The sequence below is a fragment of the Octodon degus genome, unplaced genomic scaffold, assembly GCF_000260255.1.
Source record: "Octodon degus isolate 3935 unplaced genomic scaffold, OctDeg1.0 scaffold00197, whole genome shotgun sequence".
Classification (NCBI taxonomy): domain Eukaryota; kingdom Metazoa; phylum Chordata; class Mammalia; order Rodentia; family Octodontidae; genus Octodon; species Octodon degus.
The window spans coordinates 161,099-185,592 of record NW_004524773.1 but is presented as its reverse complement, the minus strand read 5'-3'; the positions used below and the strand labels follow the sequence as shown (position 1 = coordinate 185,592).

The following is a 24,494-nucleotide window of genomic DNA, read 5'->3' as shown; positions in this document are numbered from 1 at the left end:
GCCCGGCGCGCAGCCGAGCGGCCGCCATGCGATCAGGCAGTGCGCTGACCGGCCCGGCCGGCCGGCCCCTTCTGGGTCCTCCCTGTGCAGCCCGTGCGGGGCCGTCCCGGAGACCCCGCGCCGACGGCTGCTCAAACATCAGGGTGAGTTTCTCACAATGTAGCAATTTCTCTTTAAATCTCTTAACTCTCTCTACCTGCGAGTCGGGGCTGTGACAGGGCGCAAAAGCGAAGGGGGAGTGGGGGTTGGCGGCGAGGGTGTGTGTGGGGGGAGCCGGAGCCGGGGCCGAACCCACCCCCCCGACACACGCCAGCCCCCCAACCGGGGCGAGCGCCCGCTGCTCACTCGCTCTCTCCTCGCTCTCTCTTTTTTGCTCGGCGCCCACCGCCACAGGCACCCCCACCCCGGATCCTTCCCGCCGCCGCCGCCCCGGTCCTGCGGGGGACCCCCCCCTGTCCCTTGCCCACACCCGGAGCCTGCCCGGCCCTCGCGCCGGCCGCGGGATACAATGGAGCGGCGGGGAGCGGGACCGGCGTCCGCGGGGGGAGGGGCGCCCCCCCGGCCCCCTCCCCGCGCCGCTCCCCGCTCCACTCCCGCCTTCGGGAGAACGAGGCCCGGTCGCAGGCTGCGGGGACTCTGGTCCGGGCGGCAAGCGGTCCTTCGCGTTGCTCGCTCGCCGTCCCCTGCGCCCCCCCAAATGCCCCTCGCGGTGCCGGGAGAAACGGAGCTTCAGCCAGCTGGGGAGGGTAGATGGGGAAGGAGGCCGCCGGGTCCCCTCCCCGCCGCCTCTGAACAATGAAAGGAGTCGACCTGGCCCCGGCCCTGGTTGTAGCAGGAGGTGACCCCCGCCGCGCCCCCGGCCGGCGTGTCCCGGAGGGGCCGTTCCCGAGGGGCCTCACTGCTGTCACCTCCACCCGCCGCCTGGAGATGGGGGCGCCAGGCCCGGGCACCGCGCTCGCCCGCTCGGTGGTGACCTTTAGACAAAGGCAGCACTCCCCGGGGTGAGCCCAGCCCGGCCCGCCCGGTCCGCCGAGGGCACCGGAGGGAGGGACGCGGGCAGGGCAGAGGGAGGCGGCCATCTGGCTTTTCCGTCCCCGGCTGCTGCCACCCCGGCTCCTGTCACATGCGGGAGACCTGGGACCGGTGCTGCCCAGGCCTGGGTGCACGCCAGCCGGGCCGGGCTCCGAGCCGCGGGAGGGCGCGGGCTCGGCTCGGCGCCGGGAGGCGGGTGGCAGGGATTGGAAGGCACCGAGGCTCCTTCCTCTCCGCGCCCCTTTGTTTTGCTTTGTGGTTCTTAGCAGCTGAACCTTCAAAGAGGTGGGGTCAGAGTCCTCCGGGTCAGCTCTCCTGGGGAGGCCAGGGTGACAGGTCCCAGCCCTGTGGTTGCCTCAGCCTGTGGGCTGCGGTGAGTGCCCAGACCTTGGACTAGACCCTCATCCCCTTTTGTCACCTCCTCCATAATGTAATAAAAACCTGGAGATGTAGGAGCGGTTGTATTTCCCTTGCACCTCCTTCTGAGGGCACTTGTTAGGGGAACTGGAGACACTCAGACTCCAGGGCCTGAGATTTAGGATCAGCTCTCTGCTTGCACCTCGTCTGGGCTGGGGGCTCTGTCAACTCTAATCCCCCCCACACACACACACACGGGAAAACTGGAGAGGTGCACAGCTGAGAGACCAACCCTTTTCCATTCCCTGGGGGGTTTCCTGGGGCGTTTACCTCACCCGCCTTTCCTAGACACCCCACCACCCCACAAATGAAAATAACATTGTCTCCCTACCCAGCCAGTGCTGGGGATTGTCCCTTGCTAAGTGTCGTGTGTCCCGGCCACCATCCCAGGAGAAAATGGGGAACAATTATTGTTTCCATTTTCCAGGCTTATTCATCAAGGCCTGGAGAGACTAAGGGCTTCCTTAGGAACACACAGCCCTGGATCAAACTAGACCTCAACTCTGGACCACCTAAGAGTTTCTCTGACCTAGCACAGAACCGTGAGGCTCTCAGTCCCACATTGTGGCACTGTGTTTCTTTGACTTGAGTGGGCCAAGGTCTCTGTATATGCTATGTGGAAGGAGCTGTCAGATGTTTTTATCTGGTTGCTACTTGGGGGAAGGGCAGTGGAGCATCAGGAAGTGACAAGGGGCAGGATCCTTGTCACTAGAGCGGAACCTTTTGCCTGTAGGACCTGAGTTGGAGGTCTGTGAGTCAGGGTGGGGGATCCCAGCCTGGCGGGGTGGGGGCTGGAACGTGCGCCTCCACCGACTTCTCCTCCACCGGAGCACAGTCCTGGCCTGCTTGCAGCCTCCCAGCTCTGCTGAGAGGGAAGCCAAACTCACTGTTGTCCTTGTGGTCATTGTTCCTCAGCCCTTTGGCCCACAGTGGTACCCTGATGCAGCTGGCAGAGGGGTTGCTCTGGGTTTGCTACCCCACCTTGTGACCTTAGGCAGGTCATTTCCCTGGCCAGCTAGATTTTCTCATCTGCACATGGCATAAAATTACAGTTCCTTTAGCTGACCTCGAGGTGGGCTAAAGCATTATTCAGATGTGTAATTTATGGTGTGGTTGGGCAGCTGGGACCTGGATGTCCATGGGCAGGGGTGGGGAGGATTGTGGGGTACTAAGGGGATCATGGAGAAACCTCTGTCCCAGGACTTCCTGTAGTGCGAGGCAGCGCTGTAAACAGCTCCATTCCCGCTCTGGGGTGAAGGGAGAGGGCAGTAAGATGGTGAGGCCATTTTTCGCCTCAACACACTGAGGCCAGAGGAATGTGTCCTGGCCCAGCTGGACTCTGGCCAGGCTGCAGGGGCTGGGGGAGGGGACTCCATATTTGTCCACAGAGCCCTGGAGGTGTTGCCTCATAAGCTCTGATCCCAGGGGCTTTAAGGGGCTCCCTGCTCCTCTGTGACTTGACAGGCATGAGTTATACAACCCTTGGGGTGGGGCATGAAGATGGTAGGTTGAGGCTTCCCAAAAGGAGGAACTGATCTTTGGGGGATGTGGGAAAAGCCTAAGGGCTCTGCTGACTTTTTTCTTAGAGGCCTCCAGGGCCTCCCCCAATCTCTTGGGATGTGGGGTCTGTTCTGAGGGTACTGGGTAGGGAAAGCAGTGTCAGGCCTTGGGGCCCTTGGTGGGGAGTAGAGGACTTGGGTATGAGGAGGGGGTCCTTCGGCTCAGGACCAGCTACCAGCCTCCCCACACCCCCACTCCCCAGGCTGCCTTGACTCCCTGTCTGAAGAATGCAGAGGGCTGCTCTTGGGGGAAGCTAATTGGAAACAGGAAAACATGGCATTCCTTTCTTGGCTGGGCTGGGAGGGAGTGAGGGGCTTCCACTTCCCCTCTCCCACCCTGCAGGGCAAGGGCCTTGGGCAGAGGTCACTTATCTTGTCCTGGCCCTTTGGGGGTCTCCTCCCTGTACCATGCACCTTCATTCTTAGGAGAAATAGGCTGAGCTGCAAACCAAGCATCTGCCCTGCAAACTGTCCCCTCCTCCCCCAGCAGAATGGGTTGTCCTGGCTTCTCCCTTTTGCCTGAGCTCACTCCCCAGCGCTGGCCTAAGATGCACCACACCAGAGCTGCCAGGGAAGCTGTTGGTTGAGTGGTCCCCAGGGGTTCCCTTGGATCCTTCCCTAGCATGCTCCTGTGTCTGCTGCACCCCTATTCGAGTTGTGTCCCGGGTGACTGAACCCTTTGTGTCTTGGTGACATGCAAGTTCCCCCAATGGAGACAGAGCTTTCTAAGGCATTTCTAGTTTGGCAACAATTAGTTCTGTGCGTGAAGTGTATGTGTCTGTGGGGTGAGGGTGGCTGTTGGCGGGGGAAGCAGAGAGTGCCTTTGTTTCTTGCATTGTTCCCAACTCAGCTTCCTCAAGGCCTACTGTGTGCCAGGGCCCTGAGAATCAGCTATGATCTTGGGACCCAGTGGGGCAGGAGAAGGGTGGGGTTTGATTAGTTCTGTCTGGGTGGCCTGAGAGGGCTCCAAGGAGAAAGCCACTTTCTGTCTCTTTTCTGAGTGCTACATGCACATGGGACAAATTCAAGTACGAGAGATAAAAGGTCACTCCTACCCACTCCTACCAGTGCTGGCTACCCAGCCCCCATCTCCAGGGCCAACTCCTCAGTTCTGGGGTTCTGTGTGTGCACATTTATCTGAGGCCGTCCCTGTTCCACAGTCCCTGTTTTACAGATGGTAGCATGCTTTCCTGTTCTGCACCTCCTGTCCCTGGGAGACACTGCAGTTGCATCTTGCATTCTTTTCTTAGCTTTGTGCTATTCCACTGGGGCACAGTTCTCCTTTCCTGTGCTGGATGTGGAGGGCAGAGCAGGAAGCTGATCCCACAACCCCAGGCGGTGGGTTCTCGGGCCGTAGGCTCTGCACAAGGAAGGGCTTGCTGGGTCAGGACCTGGCTCTGAGGCCCCTGTGATGCTGCTGCCACTGGAAAGAAGAAGTTGCCCGCTGTCAGTCTCATCCAACCTGTCTGCCGTGCTTGGGCTCCTGACCTCACAAGTCTTTGCCTCCAGGAATCTCGTGGCCTGCCTCAGGTGCTTGCCACTGGGTTGGAGCTCAGCAGTGTGGGCTCTGTCAGCAGGTTGTTGCGAGGGTTAAATAACACTCCTCAGGTGCGGACAGCCTTATTAGTCAGCAACTGTGGTGTGTGGTGTGACAGTCACTGTTAGGCTGTCCTTTCTCCTGGGCCCTTTTCAGCCCAGGTGGGCTGTGATCCGCCACCCCATGAGTGGGCTGGGTGGGGGGTACAGGCCTTTCCCCATTTACTGCAGTACAACCCTGCACATGTGAGCCCTTGTCTGGGTTTCAGTTTCCTTGTCTGTAGAATGCGCCCACGGTGCCTCCCTCGTGATGGCTGAGGCAGGCAGTGCTGTCCCAAGCTGTGTGTGCTGTGGATTTGAGGCACTACTAAATGCAAGGGGGTGGGGTCAGTGATACAGGGGCTCACTGTGTAGCCCGGGCTGCTGCTGACCTTGCAGCGGACCTCCTGCCTCAGCTCCCCATGTGCTGGGGTTCCATGTCTACACCACCATGCCCGGTGACAGTGCCAGACTTTCCCTGTGATTTACTGTGGCACTGCCACTCTGAAAGCTCAGCATTGTCTTCCCTAGAGCCAGGGTGTGGCATCCTAAGCCTCAGGGCAGTTGAAAGTACTAGATTTTGCTCTGCAACTGGTGGGGCAAGGGCTTCTTTCTGCTGGGGCCTCAGTTTCCTTGACTGGAAGGTTGGGCCAGAGTGGGGCCCCCCCTCAGCACAGCCCTGGATGCCCAGTGCTTCAGTGGGCCCTGGCATGTAGCAGGTGACAAAATGTGCTTGTGGCAGTTAGGTACACAGTCTCCTGTGGGATCAGACCCCCAAGTCCTTGGTGGTTGTTTTTTTGTTTTGTTTTGTGTTTGAGACCCAGTCTCTCTTGTAGCCCAGGTAATCCTCCTGCCTCCTGAGTGCTGGGATTACAGATGTGTGACAGTACACCAGACACCTGAGTCCTTATGGCTTCTCCCTATACTTTTAGACCATCAACGTCGGCATTTTATTTTGATCATCCTAGCAGCACAGGGTATGGAAACCAGGGCCTGAAGCATGCTAAGCACCTCCTCTGACCTTGAGCTGAAGTGCAGCCCCTGCCCCAGAGCTGACACCTACCTGGGGCCTCAGTTTCCCCACCTGTAACAGATCCTGCCTCCTGGGATCTTGGGAAGCTATAGTGAAGTTGCAGAAAGCCTTTTAGCTAGGCGCCTGGCTCTGAGGAGAGCTTCTGAAAGACTTTATTGTAATTAATAATTAATTTAAGTTTTTATTATGGAAATCTTAAAGCACCCACCAGTAGTTCAATACCATCAGGCGCCCCCCGCCCCCATTGGTAACTTTGGAAGCAATTTTCTGATCTTTTTGTTTCCACCTCCCCCGCCCCACATTTTCTTTTCCTTTTTTACTGTAATATTTTTAAAGACATCCAGACATTGCAGTATTTCTATTGTATCAGTATTGTTATTATTTTTGGGATCCCAAGTATTTCACCACCTCAGGGAACTGTCTTATTTGAGAGAAGTGGGATCAGACTGCTTTTGCAGTCCTTTGTCTGTGTTCCCTTCTTGGGGACCGTGCAGAGCTCCAGCTCTGGGTCACACCCTGGGGCTGTTTCTGATTACTTGGGCTTGGGGGTTTGTGGTGAGGTGGAGAGAGAGAGAGAGAGAGGCACAGGGCCTGAGGGTCTGTGCTGACACCTTGCGGGGTGTTAGAGCAGTGGGGCCTGCAGCAGGTGAGGATGTTCCTGGAAGGGAGAGGGGTGACTCGGTTGACGGCCTAGTTTTGTCCCCCCGACTTTGCGACTTAGGATCACATTAGTTCCCTTCTCCAAGCCCAGGCCTGAGAACCTGAAGCTGAAGAATAATAACGAAGCTGCCTTTCAAGAACCTATTAAATAAAGTCTGTCCTGGAAAAGTGCCTTGCTAGTAGTACCTGGCTCAGTGAACACGTGGCAGTTAGTGGTGTTTCTACTGCTGTGCCCTTGCAAGATGGGGACAGGAGTGTTTTCTAGGGCTCCCAGGGGTCATAGGAGGGGCCAGTGAGTGTCCCTGCAGCCCCTAAACCAGCTGAATTGCCTTTGTCCCCCTCTTCCCCTCTGCCCCTTCACAGCTCACCCTTTGTAACACTTCCTGTGCTGGAAATGGGCCCACTGACTTCTGGGTGACCCCTCCAGCTTTTACTGTCCCTTGTCCCAGCAGGGGCAGCTGCGGGAGGGAGGGGCAGTGCCTAGGGATGTCTGCCTAAGGCTGTGGGATCCTTGCTAATGACCCCCGGGAGCTTCCCTCCCTGTCCTGGAGGTGGGGCTGGCCCTGTGTCCCAGGAAGCCCCCAAGCCAAGACCCATGGAGCCACCTGCCAAGGGGTAGAGGCTGCCTCTTGTCCTCTGTGCCTCACCAGGTAGTGGTGACAGTTTGCTGGACGGTGACTTTTGTTCTGCCCCTCTTCCTGTGGGCACACCATGGGGAGATCTCAGCTAGCCCTCATCACAGCACCTCCTGTCCCTGGAATGTGCCTGTGAGCTCCTGCTTTACGTGCAGTGTGTTCCTCCTTTTCTGGGGCAAGTTTTTTTTTAATTTTTAATTTTTTTAATGTATTTAGTACAGGGTCTCACTACACAGATTGGACTCATAGTGATCCTCCTGTTTTTAGCCTCCCAAGTGCTGGGATTACAGGTATGGACCACCACGCCCAGTCTCTTGGGCAAGTTTTGAGTTTAGCCCCCGTCTGTGCCTTTGGTTACCCACCTTCAGCAAGAAGGGTGGGCGTGGGACTGTAAGAAATTCCAAGGTCACCTTCGCATACTGCTGTTACAGCCTATTGTTAGAATTGTTGTTTTATTTTATTTTATTTGCAGTACTGGAGATTGAACTCAGGACCCTGCGCTTGCGTGCTTATTCTCCTGAGCTATCTCCCCAGCCCCACAATTGTTCTATTTTATTAGTTGGTATTAATCTCATTGTGCCTAATTTGTAAACTAACATTATTGTAGGTACATGTACATAGGAGAAAACAACGTAATAGGGTTTGGTGCTATTCACGGCTTCTGGCATCTACTGGAAGTCTTGGGACATGTCCCCTTCAGATAAGGGGGACACAGATGTGTGCTTTTTTCCTTGCAATCCTTGCTTGTTGAGGTGTAATCTCAATAAAACACAGAGTTCAACCATGCCTTTCGACCAGTCTTTCTTTCTCTCTTTTTTAACTGCGGGTTGAACCCAGGGCCTGTGCCCTGCACTCAGCTACATCTCCAGCCCTTTTTATTTTTTATTCCGATACCGGGTCTCACTCAGTCACTAAGTTCCCCAGGCTGGGCTAGACCTTATGATCCTCTTGCCCCACCCTTCCAGAGTGCTGGGATCACAGCATGGGCCCCAGAGCCCTGTACCTTCTGAGAGTCTCAAGCAGGGCCAGTGTGTATCTCTGTGTAACTCACACCCCACTGAGACACGGCACGTTCAAGTCGCTGGCCTAAGGTTCCCTGGGGGCTCTTGGCAGTCAACACCTGCCCAGTAGCAGTCCCTGGTGATTCCATCATTGTGGCTGAGCTGCCCCTGGGATTTCACGAGCACCTGCTCCTTTGGGTTGAGAACATTTGGCGCAGTACACTGAGTTTCCGCGTGCTGTGCAGCTTGGCGATGAGCATGTCCTGTTCCTTCCTCGCCTTTCTCCTGTCCTGTCGCTCTGCTGCATGCTGGCCCGTGAAGTGTCATCATCCTACCTCCCCTCCCCAGGAAGCTTTGAAGCCCAAGCCTGTGTCTGGGGAAGGTTCTAGGTCACCCAGTGTGGGTTAGCAGTTCCCCCCCCACCTGGAGCGTTTCCTCCTGCCCAGACCCTCTCCCTGGACTAAGATGCAGAAGACAACAAATGAGGACAGCACTGGTGCCTTCATGGCTCACAGTGGATGGATGGATGCTGGGCATGTCCCAGGGTGAAGAAAGGGGAGCAAAGAACCTGTGTTTGGAGTCTGTCTGGTCTCAGAAGTACCCTGTGTGCATGTCCAGAGGTATTTTTCAGAATACTTTTCTTAGACGTTCCCCCACCCCCACCCCACCCCAGGACCCAACTCCCAAGGTAAGCGTTGGAATCAGTGCTGTTGTCAGCTGCATCTGTGAGTGGTTCTTTGGTGCAGGCAGCTGCATCCTCAGAGTCCTGACCCTCTGTGCATGGTCCTCACCTTGCTACAGCCCAGTGCCCAGTGTGAGCCGGGACTCTGGTGTCTGCACCCCGAGGCTGCTCAGAGGGTGAAAAGGGCGCTCAGGATTCCCAGTCTACCCAATACTTTCCCCAGAAATGGAGGCTCAGTGGGGGGCACTTCAGGGAGAACAGAAGCCAGAGAGATGTCTGTCATGGACTCAAAGATGTGCTGCTTGGAGTTGATGAAATGCCTTCCTTATCTTCTGGTACGTGAGGATGGCTTTTTCCTCAGTTATAGTGTTTGTCTCTACCTGGGTGAGCAGGATTCCCAGCTTCACTGCCCCTTTATCCTTTATGTGCCTGCTCCCTGCAGGGTCCTGTGTTTCTCTTTCAGTATTTAAGGAGTCAGTAGCAGTGTTTCTGATTGTCAGGGGGGACATGGAGCCAACTTCTGGGCCTAAGGGGCCCCTGGCTAGCCTCTGGAGGAAGTGGGAGATGCTGCTGCTGCTGCTGCTCCTCCCCCTCCTGCTCCTGCTCCTCCCCCTCCTGCTCCTGCTCCTGCTCCTGCTCCTCCTCTTGTTATACTAAGGATTGGATCGAGGGAGCACTGAGCTGAAGCTCCACAGCCTTCTGTTTTATTTTGTGCCAGGGTCTTGCTGGCTTCGAACTTGTGAGTCTTCTGCCTCAGCTACCTGAGTAGCTGGATGTGTACCACTATACTCTGTTAGGGGTAACTTTTCTTTAGGCAGGGTCTCACTATATATTTTAGGCTAGTCTTAAACGTCCTGCATCAACTTCCGAAGTGCTGGGATTACAGGCATGTGCTACCATGCCCAGCGCTCAGAAACTTAAATTTCTGATAAAATCTGCTTAAAAATATATGTATGGGGCTGGGGATGTGACTCAGTGGTAGAGCTCCTGCCTTGCATGCATAAGGCGCTGGGTTCAATCCCCAGCACTACCACCAAAAAAGAAAACGAATAAAGAATGTATGTATGTATGTTAAGTACATGTTTGTACAGTATGTTTCCATATACGTATATCCATGTACACATGCATTGTTATATAACATATAGTAGAAATATAGGGCATCTGTATGTGATGTATGAAAACATTTATAACTTCCCACCTCCCAGTGTACTTTGTACCTCCCAGTGTACTTTGAGGCTCTTTCTGTCCATGCTAGAATCGTGGCTCTATGGGGATCTAGCCTGATGGAAGGACACTATCTGCGTTCCCCTGCTTGGCTGTATCTTCCTCCCCAGGCTATGGGTTGCGTCTGTCCACCCCATGCTCCCTGTACTCTCAGGGATGCCAGCCCCACCCTGAGACCCCAGTTTCCACCCCTGTAAGAGGCAGGGAAGGAAGTGAAGTAAGGGACTTGCCTCAGGCTAGGGCAAGCTGCTGCCTGAACCCGGCTGGGCTCCTGCTGGTTGGGCTCCTGCTGGTCGGTGCAGTCTCCTAGGAGGTCCCCTCTGGCAGTGGCCCAGGCCCCCCTTGGGGTGGAATTGGTGAGAGCCCAGCTGGGCAGGGAGGGAGACAGGTGGCTCCTGCCCTGTGAGATCAGTGTCTCAGACCTGCCTGGCGTGGGGGTGGGGGTTTCCTGAGGGGCTACTGGGGTTTTCCAGATGCTTCCTGGAGGAGGCAGCTGCTGAGGCCGAGCTGGGCTCCAAGTGAGGCCTGCAGAATCAGGTGGTGCTTCATGGGGGGGGAGGAGGCAGGTGTGGGCTGGATACACCGTGGTCTTGGTGATGGAGCAGGGTGAGAGGAAGAGAGGCCTGGCGTGGTCCAGGGGTGCCCAGAAGTGTGGGGCCCTGGGCAGAGATGCACATGGTGTGGGGCATGTGCCCCAGAGAGGCCTGCAGGCAGGAGAGAGGCATAGTCAGGAGTGGAAGTCCCCAGAAACCTTAATGCAGGGGAGGGGGGCCTTGGAGAGGGTTGAGAATCCAGCCACCCAGGTGGCTGCACACCTGCCAGTGGGAAGAGAGCAGCAGGAGCAAAGGGTAGCATCTCTGGAGCCAAATGGGGACTTTCCAGCTGGGCCCAGCAGAACTGAGAGCCAGGCCTCCTGGTGGCCCTGTAGGTTCCTGGCTCTGAGGGCAGCTGGGCAAGAGCACTGGGGGGGGGGGTAGATGGGGGAAAGCCAGGAATAGGGCCGATGGGCACCAGCAGCCTCTGTGGCTCCCTGGTGCCCACAGGCAGTGAGCCTTCACATATACCCTCCTCCAGAGGCTACAGGTCCCTGCCTTATCTCCTGCTCTTTCCTCTGCTTTCCTCACACCTGTCCATACTGGGCTGCCTGGCCTGGAGCCATCTCCCACCTCTTCATGATGATAAGGATGACCCCCCCCTCCTGGCCTCTTTGCCTTCTCACAGATCCCATCCCTGGCTTCTCCCTCTGCTCAGTTCCCTTCCCCCATTGCTTTGGTCCCCAGGAAGCCTGGTGAGTAGGTGCTCAGTGATCAAGGAGCCAGGACCTTTGCGGATCGTGAGAGTGGCGTGCTTAAGAATCCGAGCTGGGGGCCGAGGAGATGGCCCAGTAGAATAAGCGCTTGCCTGGCAACCGCAAGGGTCTGAGTTCAATCCCTGGTTCCACCAAAAAAAAAATAGAAGAATCCGAGCTGGCCTCATGGCTGAGGAGAAAATAGGACAGACAAGGAAGGTTCCTGAAGAGCCAGGAGTGTGGTTCTGGGTGGGCGCAGGAGTACCATCTCTCAGGCTGTGAGACTGAGGAGGAGGGTGTGACTGCAGAATACAGATGGCCATGGGGTTGGGAGGGGACTCAGGAGGTCAGCAAGGGCCACCAGACCCCAAGGAGCAGGAGCAGGAGGAACTGAGGAGGGCGGTGGCCCCTGCTGGAGTTTTCGAAGTGCACTTTCTCTTTTTGGATCTTGGGAGTGCAGTGTTTCTTGATTTGGGGGAAGGGATTGGGTCCTTTTGGAAATCTGTTGGCGACCACCTTCTCTAGAGAAACACAGTTGACTCTATGTCTTAAAATTTGGTGACAGAGTTCAGGAAGTTGACTCTGGTGTTCCCAGACTGTGACAGGCAGCCAGTTACTTTCCAGCACTTTACACTGACTCACCCTGCTCTGGGCCCTGCCTTTTTTTTTTTTTTTTTTTTAAGTACGAGGTCCAGAACTCAGTGCCTTGTGCATACCAGGTAAGTGCTCTACCAACGAACTCCACCCAGCCTTTTTGAAAAATGTTATTTTGAGACAGCGTCTTACTAAGTCATCTAAGCTGGTCTCAAACTCATGAGCCTCTTGCTTCAGCCTCTGGAGTAGCTGGGAATACAGGAGGGCTCCAGTGTACCAGGCACTGATCTAGGCCTTTACAAGTCATGGTTGGTCTGTGCTGCCTCCCCTGTCCCTTCATGGAGGCTTCACCGTATTACCCAGGCTGATCTTGAACTCCTAGGCTCAAAGGAAGTTCTCGCCTCAGCCCTCTTGAGTGGCTGGGAGCACAGGCATGTGCCCCTCAGTGTGCCCAGCTATACTGAATTATTGATGTGGCCAGATTTAAATCTTCTGTGCTGTTGTTTGTCTTCGCTTCATCTCTTACGTTCTTTGTTCCTCTTTTCTCCCTCCTTTCCTGGCCGCTGTGGATTACTTTCGTATTCCGCTTGATCTGCACTTGGAGCTGATGAGCACTGTCCCTGTGCTGCTCTGCGTTTTTTTCTGTGTTTTTGGGACTTCAGCTTTGCTTGCAGTGAGCTGGGAGCCGTGTGGGATTCTGAGCCGGGATGAACTAGCCTGCCGTTTTTGCATCTGCACCTTGCATTTCTTGGCTGGACCCCTGGGAATGGCCTTGTGAGGAGGCAGAGAAGAGTGTGCACTTAGGGGCTGGGTGGCCTCCAGCTGCATTCCAGAAAGCCTTCCCCTCCTCACCCCTTTGCCACTGTATCCAGGCTTTCTGAGAGGCTGCTTGGTGCCAGACCTGTGGGCTCTGGGGACACTGTTGCTCGTCACCCTTGGTCTGACTGTCAGAAATGCTCAGCCCTACAAGCCACTTTGGACCTCAAAGGAGGGTGAGGGCTTGGAGGAGCCAAGAGAAGGAAAGCAGGGAATATTGGAGATGGCACTGAGACTAGCACCTGGCGGGAGCTGGGCCAATCAGTCCCCACGAGAGAGTGTGCTCGGGAGGTGGACTCTGCTGGTTTGGGGGCTGCAACATGGGCTCCTGTCTATGTCGGGGTGCAGGCAAGAGTGAAAGGACAGTCTCCTGGGGCCTTGCTCGGAAGATTGAGGAAGGGGGCAGGAGCACAAGGTCACAGCTTAGGATCAGGTTTGTTTGTTTAAAAGGCAGCGTGGTGAGATCTCCTTCAGGAAGGCTTCCAGCCCATCCTGGCTGGCTCACCTCAAGCTTTGGACAGTGTTTCTGGCCTGGCTGAGACAGCTGGGTCTGGAGGCAAATTATCTTGTGTTTTGTGGATCAGTGACAGCAGAACTTTTCCTTCCGAGAGCTCAGCCTCCGGGAAAGGCACAGGAAAAAAAACCCAAAAAACTGCTATTGTCCACACTGGCCTTGAATTCATGATGTAGTCCAGGCTGGCCTCCAGGGCTCTGTGATCCTCCCGCCTCAGCCTTCCGAGTGCTGGGATTCCAGCCACTCGCCATCCATCTGCAGTGCCTCCCTATTACTGTGGTTATTGCTGTTGCTTCTGTTATGATTCTTACTAATTTTAAGGTCAACAAGGCAACAGCATACTCCTCATCCCCTAGGAACAAACCATGGAGAAGTGAGCGCCTTTGCTCAGTGAGAGCTAAAATCCGGCTGAGTGGACCCAGAGTTCCTAGGCCCCCATTTTCCTCTCCCTGTACAAGCTTCCAATATATAGGGATACCCTTGCCCTGCCCTGATGGCCCAAGAAACAGCAGCCTCCGTCCACCAGCAGCAGCTGCTCCTGGGCCTGGAGACTTGACCTGCAGCCAAGCTATTTATAGTCTCTTTCTTGTGTTCACGTGAATATTCATAGCCACCTCACAGCACAGCGCCAGTGTGACTGCCATTGCTTCCTCCTCATGGGCACAGTCAGAGTGGCCCATGCCTCTCACCATATTCACCCAAGGCTCGAGCTCTGGACAGATGATCAGGATGAACAAGACCAGCTCCCAGGGCCTGTGGGTGGGGTGGGGGTGCTGGCGGGGCATCTGGAGATGAGGTGTCTGAAAGCTCAGAGCCTGGCTGACGCTGAGGGCGGAAAGGGGAGCGCGATGGATGCTCAGGCCGGGCCTGCCCTTGCTGCCTGTGGGGGCTTAGAAAGCCTTCAGGGCCAGACCCAGCCGCAGAGTGGCCAAGTGGAGGAATCTAGGGAGAAGGGCCGAGGAGGGGCCTTTACTCACTTGCTCCCATGTGGTTGTTGACTGCGCTCTCTCTGGATTATCTGCTAGAAACCTCACACAGAATGAGCCTAACATCAGCCTGGATCTGTGCCCTGTCCCCAGAAAGCCCACAAAACAGAACAGGAAAGCATAGATTGCTCCTCTCAAGGTTATTCCAAACTTGCTAAATGGCAGTTCTATCCTCGCATCTTCAACACTAACCTTTTTTTCTCTGATTGATTGATTGATTGATTGATTGATTGATTGATGCAGTTCTGGGGGATTGAACCACAGTCTCATTCTGTGCTAGGCAAGCACTCTACCACTAAGCTACATCCACCAACCCGAAATTGTACTTTTTTTTTTTTTTTTTTTTTAACTGTGATAAAGATGTAGCTGGTGTGGTGTCACATGCTTGTAATCTGTCCTGCGCCAGTAATCTGGGTCTACTGCAGGCTGAAACAGGTAGATCACCATGTACTAAGGGCCAACCTGAACTACATAGTGACACTCTGCCTCAAAAGAAAAAAACAAAGCAAAATTTACGTCATAGCCATTTGTACATGTGCAGTACTGCTCAGTAGTAAACACAGTCACATGTCAAGTCTGACAGTCCTTTCCCTCACCCACACACTCGGGCACCCCAGCACTGTGTCCCATTGTGGGCTGTGCCTCCAGAGCACATCCTGGCCACTCCTTGCCCCTGCTCGCGGACTGGCACTGCTCAGTCTCCTCTCCTGTTCCCGTTTGGATCTGAGCCAGTTTCTAGTCCGAGCTTCCTATGGCCCCTGTCACTTGATGTCTCAGATGGAGACCTGACTGTGGCCCAGAGCCTCGGTGTTCAGCACCACAGCTGGCCACAGGTGGCCTCGCCCTCTGCAGGGTGGTTGGTCCACACTGAGCTGTGCACTGAGTGAAGTCCACACTGGCTTGCAAAGACTGCATTTAAGCAACTGAATGAGGTCATTCATATTTTGCTAATTACTCATTGAAAGGATCATGGCTGGTGTCTCTCAGGGAGACAGGGTCTTGCTAAGCTCCCCAGCGGAGCTCAAATTTGTGATCCTCTTGCCTTGGCCTCCCAGAGCGCTGGGTTACTCAGGACCTCCCTCGGAGGAGTCTGGGAGGAGTGACAGTGTCTTATACATCAAGTACAATATACATGTTTGTTAGGGTGTTTTTCATTGTGGTAAAATATACTTAACATTTATCATTTCTAAATGTAAAATTCAGTGGCATTCAGTACACTGGCAAAGTTGTGCAGTCATCCCCTCATCACCACCCTTCCAGAATTCGCCTCCCCCAGCCCTGGACTGCCTTTCTCCTTGGGTGTTTGCTGTTTTTTACTGGTTTGTTTCTGGAGATAGGGTCTTACTATGTAGCCCAAGCTGGCCTCCAGCTCACAGTGATCCTCCTGCCTAAGCGTCCCCAGGGTGGGATTACAGGTGTGCATGCCTGTGCCTGGCACCTTTCTCCTTTCGGCCCCTAAATTAACCTCTCTAGATAACCTCATGCAAGGGGAAGCACTCGGTAGATTGGCTTTCGCATCTGGGTTGTTTCACTTCTTAGCCTTGTGCTTTCCAGGTTCCCCGTGTCACGTGGCGCAGCGTGGGCCCAGTGATACCTCATTGCGCAGATAGACCACAGTTTATCCACGTTTCTGCTGATGACTGCTTGGGTTATCTTACTTTTTAGCAGTACTTACTTTGCAGTACTAAGGATTGAACTCAGGAAACACTAAGTCATCTACCCCAGCTTTCTGTCTTGGTACAGGGTGTCACTAAATGGCCCTTGCCAACTTGTGATTCACCTGCCTCAGTCTCCTGAGCAGCAGGGCTCAGAGGTGTGCATCTCTGCGACTGAGTAGCTGTTACCTGTAATGTATATCTGACCCCTAACCTCTCCTCTGGTCTCCCCCCAGTCTTTGCTCTCCCCTCGCTCTAAGTAAGGCCTGACCAAGCCCTACTTCAGAGCACCTGCACTTGCAGTTTCCCTGCTCTTCCCTTCAGCCCCTTTCTCCTCTGCTTAACCAAGCCTGCTCTTATGGGCAGATCCAGCCTGGGGTCATAGCACAGAGGCAGGAGGATGGCATTGAGTTCAAGGACAGCCTGGGCTGCATAGTAAATTCAAGGCCAGTCAGAACTATGCAGTGAGACCTTGTCTCAAAAGAAAGAAATCAACTTCTAATGTGCCATGTATTTTATATTTATGTTGATTTTATCATGTTTTATAAATAACATTTTAATTTTATTTATTTATTTATTTTTGGCGGAACCAGGGGTTGAACTCAAGTCCTTGCGCTTGCCAGGTAAGCGCTTATTCCACTGAGCCATCTCTCCGGCCCCATAAATAACATTTTTAAAGTAATTATATAGCATATCATTTGTGGTTTAGTACTTACAAATATAATATACTACATTTAACATAATGTAGTACATTTCTATAATAGTATAGTACATTGCTAGTCAATAGATATACTGTAAATCAAATACTTATAAATTAAATACTTATAAGTAGCTACTATAATGTTATATTATTGTTTTTTCTGTGTCTTTTTTTAAAAAATAAAATATAAATTCTAAACCAGGTGTGATACACATCCGTAATCTCAGTATTCTGGGAGGCTGAGGCAGGAGAATCCCAAGTTCAGGCCCAGCCTGTACAATTTAGAAACATAAGCCAGACTCAAAGCAAGAGGGCTGAGGACATAGTTCAGTGCGTAAGCTTCTGCGTGGCAAGCACAAAGTCATGAGTTCAGGTCCCAGTACCAAACCACCCCCAAAAAGCAAGATTAGAAAGGCCCAGGGTTATAATTTAGTGCCAAGGGCCTGGGTTCAAGGGGCCAGGGAGCTAGTTCAGCGGCATAAGCACCTGCTTGGCAAGTGTAAGGCCCTGATTGAGTTCAATCCCCAAGACCAAAAAAAAAAAAAAAAAAAAAAAAGTAAGCTACAAGTGAATAGAACCTTTCTTTTGTTCACACCTGTCCCCTCAGTCTCTAGAAGGAATCCTGGCCTATGGCATGTGCCTTCCTACTTACTTGCTGAGGGCATGGATATTTATTGAATGAGGAACTTGGAGGACCCAAGTGTGTCAAAAGAAAGTGGGTTGGACAGGGAATGGGGCAGCCAGGAACATCAGCAAACCTAACCCTGGAGACCCAGAGCCTGGGGTGGCCGGGCCAGGTGGGTGAGGGACCCCCGGGTGGGTCCCTGGTGGGGTGGGCCAGTGCAGAGCGCGTGGGGTCGGGATCTGCACTGAGACCTGCTTTGATTGTCATAGCCTTGTCTGGAAAAGGGGTAGAAGGAGGCTGTTTGCTCACCTACTGCACGCAACAGGTCCTCTGTCAGAGGCTGTCTTGTGGTCTGGTGGCGAGGGTGGGCTCCTCTTTCCTTCTCTGCACCCTGAGGCAAAGAACCTGCCCTGCGGAGCTGTCCTGGAAGAACTGCAGGAATTCCCAGCCCGGGTCTTCACTTCTGGCCACCAGGGCTTATAAAGGAGGCTCTGATTATTAGTATAGAGTTGGGTTGGAGGCCCTGGTCATGGAGCGCATGTTTCTTTTCAGATTGAGAATCTGGTGTGGCTTGGATTTACTGTGGACTCGATCTCTGGCCCTGGCTTGTCACCGAAGGCTTTTAGTCTGGCACCCTGTTGCTTCTTGAAGCATAAGAAGCATAAGCATAAGTTTTTCCTCCTTGCTTTTCATTCTGAGACTTCTTTAAAACCCTCTCTATTCAGCTGGCTGCCAGTTTAAGGGTTCACCTGTCACTGGGTGGCTCCTGAGCATGCAGGTGATGCAGTGGTTATAAGTGGGCCCTTCCTTCTCGGTGCAGTGGCACAAGGATGGTTTTTTCCTTGCCCATGGATGTGTGAGGATGTTCTCCATTGGGTAGCCTCAGCCAAGCTCAAGCTTGAACTCATCAAGGGAAACTGAACTCCCTTCCTTTTATGGTCCTGCCCTCCCTTAAGTCCCTGCACAGAGCAGGGCCTGGAAGGATGCTTTATGGAGAGAGTGCAGCTCACTTCTGCCTGCATTCCCTTGCTAGAAAGCAGCCATGTGACCTCCCACTGCAAAGAATGCTGGGAGATGCAGTCCAGCTGTGCTCAGGAAGAGAACATGGTTGGGAGTGGAGCACAAATGGTCCTGTGACCTCTGGGATGTGGGACAATGTTCTGAGTGGGGATGGGAGCATCAGAGTCAGGGGTTTCATTGGCATCCTGGCTTTTGGTCTCCACTAGGATATGTATTTGGCACCATGACTGAGAACACACACACAGAGACAGACATGGAAAACAAGCTTCATGGGACACGTAGTCTGACTACTATTGGGTCATTTGGCAATACATCCTTTATTTCTGTTTTTGTTTTTTTTTTTTTGTTTCTCCTTCTTGTTCAAATGATGTTTGACCATAATATTCATTCCACTAGTGCTGAAATGCTGTGACTTGCAGTTTGAACACTGAGGATAGAAGTAGAAATATGAAAATGGAAATATGGGAAATTTTGAACCATATGGGCAACTTCTGGACTCCTGAGAGTACAACCTCTGATGCCATCGGTCTCAGGTCCCCTTGGAGAAGTGTGTTGGGGCCTTGAGGTGGTCCTGAAAGTGGAGACCTAGAAGGCAAACTGCTGTACCTGTTAGGGTCCGCCTTGCTCCCTTACCCCCCTACCCCAACTGACATGGTTTCTGGAATTCTCTTCTGTGGCTCACAGTGACCCCCCCTCCCCATATCCTTGGAGCCCTCTGCGTCCCAGCCCCTGGGCCTTTATAAGAACTGTGTCTTCCCATGGATTCTGCAAAAGCCTTCCTCATCTCCCTCCAGCTCTGCTTCAGTGTCACCTGGGTGATCTTTGATGATCACTCTGCTTCAAACTGAAGCCTTCCCTCTTCGCCCTGTGCCTGGAGCCCCTTCTCAGTGGCCCACCGTGCATTCTAGATTAGTTTCCTAATTTATTTATTTTGAGGCAGAGCCTTACTGTGTTGAGGCTGACCTTGAACTCATTATGTAGCCCAGGCTGGCATCAAACTTGTGTTGACCCTCCTGCCTTAGTCTCCCAGTGCTGGGTTTGCAGGCATGCACCACCATGCCCGGCTATTTTGGAGGGGGTGTACCACGAATTGAACTTAGAACTTCATGTCTGCCAGGCAGGCATTATGCCACTGAGCTAAAGTCCCAGCCCTACGTTTTGGTTTTTTGAAAGAGTCTATATGTGGTTCAGGCTACCTTGAACTCAAAGGTACTCCTCCTCCTGCCATAGCCTCTCAAGTGCTGGGATTATAGGTATGCATCATTATACCAAACATTTTTGGTTTTTTAAAGGGGCATGAGGAGATTTATTAGGCAGAAATTTAAAAGTATGCACTCAACAAAATGGAATGTTTTTGGCAGTTCAGGTTTATGGAGTTTGTAAATCTGTATGAAGTTGAGTCTCCATTTATGGGGAAAGGATGTTCAGCTAGCTAGCTAGCCAGTGTTTGTTGGGTGAGGGAATTGGTGCTCGGGCCCTGCCCTTGACCACCTGGAAGTCGACTGTGTGCAGGGTGCTGTGTGGAGGCGCAGGAGGGAAGGTGGAGCCGAAGGGCTTGCCTCCTTGAAAGCTGGAGCATGTGTCTGTAGAAGTTTTCTTCTTTTGTTTCTGTTTTTTTTCTTTTTCAGGTCATCATTTCCACAAACGAACTGCTCGGGAACAGTCCTCTCTGCTAAATGTTATGTCCTAGATCTCACCTGGCCAGGCTCTGCACCTCCTAAGGACCCTAGGGTGGGGGGCAGCGAGGGCGTGCATTCTCACCCACTTCTTTCCCTGAGTCTTCTGCGTGTGAGAGAGAGCGGGAGACAGACAGACATACTTTTTGCCGAAGTGTAAAGGCGTGTGTGCTTCTGAAATCAGTGCTCTGTATACTTGGGAAATTCTGCAAGCGCAGCACCTTTCACTCTGGTTTCCACAGCTGCTTCTTGGGCCACGTTTGTAGGTCTCTGGGCAGCCAGAGAGGACCTGAGCGGGACCCTCCTTGCCCTGGGCCTCAGTGCGTCAGGAAGGGGCTCTCAGGAGGAGCTGGGTGCCCCGGATGTGTGCAGGGCCTGGAGCAGGCTGCCATCCAGCCTAGGCATGTTGGAGGGCGTGGCCTGCGCAGGTCCGCTGGGCGTGGGGCGGGGCCTGAGGGGGGACAGGGAGTCACAGCCTGCAAAACACTGATGGAAGAGAGGGGTTAGGGTGGTAAAGGGATACATTAACAGTTCCTTTCTTTCTTTTTTTTTCCTTTTTTAAAAATCTTGCTTCAAACTCGAAAATAGCTTTATGGAGACAATCAGACACAACACACTTAACCCACCTAAAGCTTACCATCCAGTGGTTTTCAGAGTTGTACAACCATCACCACTACCTAGTCCCAGAACATTTTTATCACCCTAAAAGGAAACTATACCCCCTAAATGCCCCAATCTCCTTTGTGTCCTATGAATTTGCCCAATGTGGACATATCTCATAAATATGATGACCCACACAGGTGTAATGCTTTTGAGTCTGACTTAGTTCATTCTGTATAAGGGTTTCAGGGTCAACCCATTTTAGCATTTTGTTCTTTCTGGCTGCATAATATTCCACAGGACCCATTAGGCCACATCTTACTATTTGGACATTGGAGTCATTTCCTCTTTGGTTGCTGTGACTGAAGCTGCTTGGGGCTGTGTCCTTGGCCGAGGTGGAAGGTGCCATTTCCAGCCCCTCTTCCATCCTTTCCCTCCCCCTCTTCAGCCTTTTGTCCTTCTCCTCCTATTATTTGTGTATCTCCCCTTCCCCAAGCTTAGGAAGTAGGGTCTGAAAGGGGTCTGGGGTGGGCTGTGGCGCCTCTGCTGTCCCTATCACCAACCCCGGGGGGCAGAGGGATGGCCTTGGCTTCCCATCCAGCCTCGGGAGGTGTCAGCAATGCTTAAGAAACAACTTATTTGGGAGGATTTGTTTTGTTCATTTATTCATTTATTTTTAGAGACAGGCTCTCACTGAATATTCCAGGCTGGCCTTGAACTCACAGTGACCCTTCTGCTTCGGCTTCCCAAGTGCTAGGATTATAGGTGCGTGGTGTGTGCCACCATGCCTGACCTGGGGGCGATTTAAAAGTGTATGCATTTATTTTATTTTGAGACTAGGGAGCACATGCCCCCCCTCAAAAAAAAAAAAAAAAAACCACATAGTACAAAAGATTTCTTGTGAAATGTTTCCTCCCACCCCCAACTTCCTGCTTGCTGTACCCAAATCCTCTTCCCAAGGGTGGCTCAGGATTTGGGGCTCTGTTTCAAAGAGATGTTTTGTGTCTGTATAAGCCCACCTTTTCTGGCCAGTCACCTAAGAATTGAACATAGTATGTTCTCATTGGTCCCAGGTACCACGCTGGGGAGTCCCGGCTTGGATCTCTGTGATTGACAGGTCATGCCCACTTGCCCAGCAGGTTGGCCGTGCCTAATTTTAGGGTGTTCTCCCAGAAAGAAGTCCTGCTGGCTGCCCCCTCCTTATCCTAGCAGCTGGTGTGTTCAATTTCAAGAAAAAGTTGAAGAAAAACATCACGCCTAAATATTTAAAAAGAAAATCACAAGCTCTCGGACCAAATGAGGAAAGGGAGGGGGGAAAAGAAACTGAAATTATAATACAAAGTTCCCCAAAATGCTGAGCATGCGGAAGTGACCCGCACCCCCCCCTCAGTAGGTGCGCTTGGCCTGTCTTGCCCTGGGCAGTGGTTTGGATCCTGGGCCTGTTGATTGGGGACTGACAGAGCTCCTCTGACAGCCTCTGTTTGCTAGGACCCTGTGGACCCTGGGCCGCATGCCCCACACCACTCATCAGATCGCCCATCAGAAGTGGAAGTTGGTGGTGGTGGGGGGGCTGCTAGTGGAGCCTGCCAAAAGCAACAGTCTTAGCACAGAGTTAGGCTAGGACCCAGGCTGGCAGGGTGTCTGCAGTGGACAACGTTGGTGACACCTGAAGGAGCTGTTGGCTGGCTGCTTTATCTGACAGTCTACAATGAGCTAAGGGGCCGATTCAGTAGCATTAAATACAGATTTCTCTTTCTCATGACTTTCTACTACCACCTGACACAAGTTGTGGTCGTGGATGTGTGCAGACCCACAGTGTCCTCACATGGGATTGCCCTCTCTCTAAGGTTGTGCAGGAGAGAACCTGCCCAACTGTACATGGTTACCCAAGTATTAGCAAGTGTTTCCCAACCCTCTAGAGACAGGCAGTGAACAACAGAAGTAGTTCCTGTGTCAGGTGCTGAAGTGTTCAGGTCAGCGTGGGTTAAGGGAGATCAAGGTGTAGAGGTGGCAGCTGCACTTTATTTGAGACAGGATCTGACTGTATATTCCAGACTGGGCTGGACTTTATGGAGATTCTTCTCTCTCAACCTCCCGAGTTCTGGGATTACAGGCATGTACCACCACCCCTGGCTCTGTACTTCTATGTAGGCAGTCAGAGATGGCCCCCAAGAGCAGAGGCCTGAGGATGCAGGGGCTGGGTGGCATCTGGGGGAGGACACTGTGGGCCAAGGGAACCAAGGCCCAGGCACACAGCAGTCCGGCCTGGCAGTCACAGTGAGGAGACCTGTGGGGCTGGGACTGAGACTGAGTGTGGAGAAGAGGGAACAGGGAACAGGGCTGGATTGTGTGGGGACTGTGGGTTGCCTTGTTTTGGGGAGCAGGAGCCTGGGTGTAGGCTGGCTGCTGTCCAGCCTCCAGGGCTGCATGTGCCCAAGCCATTGCTGCCTCCATGCCCTGGTTCCCGTGTCCCTCTGCATCTGACCTGCCGCCAGCGATGCCCCTGCCCAGCCTTCGGTGCCAGTGCCCATCATTAGCCTTCATCTGGGGCCACCCTGCCTCGACCCCCCACTGACACCACCCCCCGTCCCTTGGCCTCAGCCCCTGGGCACCTGGGTGAGTCCCTGCCCCCACCTGCCAGAGGCCTGGTCACCTCCCCTGCTTGGCACCAGCCCCCCAATCCAGTCAATATTTACATAGCAGGGTTAAAACAGAAACCAGGAGGGTGGCAGTACTTAAGATAAATCATAGTTGTGGCTGTCGGATAGTAGTGGGACTCTTGAGGGTATGCAGCATTCAGGGGGCTGGGACCCTGTGATTGTGGGTTCTGTTGAACTGAGCCTGGAGACTGATGTGGTGGCAGGGATGGAGTGGGGAGCACCAGGCAAAGGGGCAGCACTGCAGAGACCCTGTGGCAGCGTGTAGCTGGGAAACAGGGACTGGGAAGAGGCCGGGGCGTGCCCTGTGGGGCCCGAGGCTATAGGGGAGCCTTGGGAGCCCTGGAGGGTTCTGAGTAGAGGGTGTCCTGGGTGGGTGAGACACAGCAGCACTGAGGCAGCGGGGAAGCGAGGCCGAGGCAGGTGCAGGGGCTGGTGGGCGTGCCCTGTCTGCCCTACCTCCCGAAATCCAGGAGGTCCTGGTTCTCCTTAGAAAGTTTGTCGGGGCCAGGTGTGTTGCTTACTTGGATTTTAGGGTGGCGCTGATGTATGTGAAACCACTTAGCTGTAACTTGTGGCTTAAGGTGGTTGTTTTGTTTCTTTTTCCTTCCAGTACTGTCAGGACCTTCATTCTGAGCTACATCCCAGTCCTCTTTATTTTTTATTTTCAGACAAGAGCCTTGCTGAGTCACTAAGTTGCCCAGGCTGACTTTGAATTTGCCTAACTCTGAGGTTATAGGTGTGTGTCCCTGTGCCTAGCCAAAATAAACTTTTTCTGTATTGGGGACAGGGTCTGGCTATGTAGTGCAGGCTGTCCTTGAACTCGTAGTGATCCTGCTGCCTCTGGGGGAGCCCACAAGTGAGGTGCTTTTCTGGCAGATCAAAGGTGCACTTGCGCTGCTGCTGTTGACCTCGACCAGCTGGCTAAGAAGACGCCACTTTTCATTTTGAAGGTAAAAGTGGGGAAGTGGTGAGTGTATTCATGACATACGTGGTTTTTTTGTTAGAACCAGGGATTGAACTCAGGCCCTTGCGCTTGCCAGGGAAGCACTTATTCTACTGAGCCATCTCCCCGACCCCGTTGCTTTTTTTCTTGTTATCAAGCTGGCCTCAAACTCATGACGATCTTCCAGACTCAGCCTCCTGAGTTCTGGGATTACAGGCATGTGCCTCCCACCACGCCTGGCCTATTTTTGTGTTTTGAGACAAAAAATTAGCCCTTTAAAAAAAAAAGGACTCAAGGGCCGGCGAGATAGGTCAGCAGACTAAGCACCTGCTTAGGCAAGCTCAAGGACCAGGCTTCAGTCCCTGCCACCACATGCCAGGCCAGCCCTGCCCCATGGGCACACTGAGCTGGCCACGGAGACTGGCGTGGTGGTGCACACCTGTAATCCCAGCACTCGGGAGGCTGAAAGCAGGAGGATCACTACTAGCCTGAGCTGTGAGCTGTATAGTGAGGCCCAGTACCAGATATGAGAGAGAGAGAGAGAGAGAGAGAGAGAGAGAGAGAGAGAGAGAGAGACAGACAGACAGACAGACAGACAG

At 53.4% G+C, this 24,494-nt stretch overlaps 1 protein-coding gene across 2 annotated transcripts in view; it reads left to right on the top strand.

Moving 5' to 3' along the window:
* The first annotated feature begins 117 nt into the window (after positions 1-117).
* Positions 118-24,494, top strand: part of Bicra (BRD4 interacting chromatin remodeling complex associated protein) — a 61,242-nt gene continuing 36,865 nt past the window's right edge. The window contains exon 1 of one of the 2 annotated variants that reach the window (XM_023704577.1): positions 118-143. The gene's annotated coding sequence lies outside the window, so the exon portion shown is untranslated. Of the gene's footprint in view, positions 144-23,841; positions 23,903-24,494 lie in introns of those variants that run through there. The other variant, XM_004644384.2, reaches the window with a different exon arrangement.